Raw genomic sequence first — 3,108 nt, 5'->3', positions numbered from 1 at the left:
GAATAATGGTGTTTGACCTTTGCGTTAGTGCCACCATTGCGAACTTACCTGTGCTCCTTTTCTTCGTCACCATATCTTTCAGAAACTTCGCATATTTTGGCATTTGGTCAATCGCTTCAGTGAAAGGGATGTTGATATGTAACTGTTTCAGCATGTCCATGAAGCGATGATCCTGCACTTCATCATTTTTCTTCTTTTTAAGTCTCTGAGAAAATTGTGGCAGCTGTATTTTCATGGTTCCCTATTCCATAGGCTTAGAAATGGATGCAACTTCTGGTTCCATCGTCTCCTGTTCTTCTGGTTCCTCTTGAGTCAACGGGGTCTAGGGTTCCATCGCAATTAGAGCAGCCCTCCTTGGCTCCTTCTTCTCTTCCGCTACTGTTTTTCTATTTCGCAAAGTCACAACTTGACATTGCTTCTTTCCCGTATTCCCTGAGTTGTGTGGGAGCTCAGTTGAACTTGGCAACACCCTTTGCAGTCTACTTTTGAGCTCGCCCGCAATTTTTCCTATCTAAATTTCGAGATTACGGATAGACGTCACCTGATTCTAGAGTACTGTTTCATTTTTCTCAATATACTGCTTTAGTAAGCTCTCCAGAGATGAAGATTGCCACGCCTGTGAGCTGCTAGCTTGATTTTGTGTTTGACCGTTTGTTCACGGGAAAAATCATGGCAGCCCTTCTTTTTGTGCCAAGAGTTGAAATTTTTGTTGTTGATTTTTTCACGCGAAGTTTGGGTGGTTTCTCCACCCGGGGTTGTAAGTATTAGAGAAAGGATTATTCTTCACGAAGTAAACAAATTGTGGATTTCTCGAACACTCATCCATCTGATGGGCTTCTGCGCAAGTGGCATAACTTGCGCTCGTTTGATCGATTGCGTTGACCTGCCCCCTATGCGTTCCTGGGCTATTGATTGCGATTCCCTGTATCAGGTTCATCATAGCATTCATTTGATTTTGTAGGGATGCGATGGCTTCATTATGTGCGTCACCTTCTTTAATTCTGTGTCTTTGATCGTTTTTCCTTCAGTCTTCGTGATTCTTTCAAATGCGATCAAGTATATTTTTAGTCTCGTCATATGTTTTGTCAAGCATCTGCAATGTCAGGTTCAAACCATGATAAAAAATTTCCATTTGGAGACAATCAGGTAAGCCATTGTGCGGACAATCTCGCACCAGTCTCTTAAACCTCGCCCAGGCATCATTGAGCGATTCATCAATATCTTGTTCAAAATTAGTAATCAACTTCCTCCTTGCATTCTCTGTCGGGGGAAAGTACTTCTTCATAAACTTCTCTACTACTTGTTCCCTAGATGTTATCTCCCTTGGTTCAAGAGAATAGGCCCATTTTCTTGCTTGGTCTCACAGCGAAAATGGGAACAACGCTAGTCGAACCTCCTTAGCTGAGATGTTTGGGATTACAAAAGTATTGCAGATTTCAATAAAACTTCAGAGATAGGCGTGCGGATCCTCGCCACGCCTTCCGCCAAACTGTCTGGCAGTCTGAATCATCTGCAGCATAACCAGCTTCATCTCGAACCTTGATCCGTCCAAAGCTGGCCTCATGATTCCTGGTGAGAAATCATAAAGGTTGGACGACACATAGTCCCGGATGGGCCTATTGCGGTCGTTAGCCAGAAGAATGGGGTTTGCCATGATATTATTTGCGTTTGGTACTCTGTCTTTCGGTTGCTCCGCCATGTTGGGATTTCTCTCTTGTTGTTGTCGGCGGTTGTTTCTCTTGGGGTTGATGCCCTAAAGTCTCGTGTCCTGGAGTTTGTAAACAGTATATACGAACACCTGTGATTGTTAATATATGATATTTACTTCACATCTTGTTGTTTTGCTCGGTTATTTGTTTTATTTGCTTTACCACAAACCAACAAACATAAAATCCCTGGTTATCTATATGTGACTCAAGCATGTATGTGGTGACATACAAGTGGATCATGTCTTGAGTGATAACCAAAATGGTCTGTAGTAAATGGATAAAAAAGGGAAACTTTATCCTGGTAACGCTATGGACGTGGCCCGCTTTGTGGAATGGTCAGAAGTCTTCTAACTTGTCACAGATGGTCTGATCTTGATCATTCATGTTGGGGACATGCGAATGTGGGCATCCTATACAAAGAGTTTGTATAAGACCTGACCACGAAGTGTTAATGTCTCGTTATATAACACCGTTCATGACAGAGACTTCACTTCATTAGAATGACCATAGGTAACATAACCTCAATCCTGAGTGAGTTGAGAACTCCTGCCATTGAGGGCGGTCCTTTGATTTGTATAGGTGCGAGTGGCCAAGTCGCCGATTCAAATCTACAATTTTGGGGATTCGTCTGATTTGGGAACTGGGAACTCAGCTATACAAGATGGAATTCATTTCTTCTCCGAGGCAGGGGTAAGTAGATAGATGGCTCCCTTAAGGGCTGATTCTGGGGCTTGAACGATGTGGCACCACACACATTCTCTTGGCCCGAGAGGTGTTCACACATAGTTGGACTATGTTTTATTGTTCATTAAAGGAATTAGTGGTACTTAAGGAGTGAGATGTAACTACAAGGGAAAAACGGTAAATTGGCCCCGCTGTACTTACGAGCATCTATGAAGGGTCATCGTACTCATGATTGGTTATATTCGATGGACACAGAAATATATCTGTGGTAAGAAGAGTTTAGTTGTTGGTGTTTAGTGGAATCACTGATAGTTAACGGATGGTGAATCTCGTGGCTAAAGAGTTTAGTCAGCTATTAACGTACTGTTGAAGCTTCGAGCCATAGGTCCATTAGGTCACCTGGGTAGCTTGGATAAAGTTAAGACCCAATGTTTGGGTTAATTTGAAATGTTCAAATTGACAAGAGGAAGTTCAATTATATATGATATAATTGGACTGGTTAATTATATATGATATAATTGGACTGGTTAATTATATATGATATAATTGGCTAAATGTATGAGATACATTCTTTTGGAGGAAATTAGATATAAATATGATTTATATCAAGTAAGGGAGAAAATACTATAGTAGATATATGATATCGAACTATAGGATATAAATATAATATGACTATAGTTATTAATTAAATTAATTGATTAATTATTTGATAATT

At 40.8% G+C, this 3,108-nt stretch overlaps 1 non-coding gene across 1 annotated transcript; it reads left to right on the top strand.

Moving 5' to 3' along the window:
- The first annotated feature begins 1,148 nt into the window (after positions 1-1,148).
- On the top strand, positions 1,149-1,255 carry LOC120082270. The gene has a single exon (XR_005483106.1). It is a non-coding gene; the product is annotated as a small nucleolar RNA R71 (small nucleolar RNA).
- Positions 1,256-3,108: the final 1,853 nt, after the last annotated feature.

The sequence above is a fragment of the Benincasa hispida genome, chromosome 7 (genome assembly GCF_009727055.1).
Source record: "Benincasa hispida cultivar B227 chromosome 7, ASM972705v1, whole genome shotgun sequence".
Taxonomy (NCBI): domain Eukaryota; kingdom Viridiplantae; phylum Streptophyta; class Magnoliopsida; order Cucurbitales; family Cucurbitaceae; genus Benincasa; species Benincasa hispida.
Note: the sequence above shows the minus strand (reverse complement) of the source record. Positions and strands in the feature narration are given on the sequence as shown.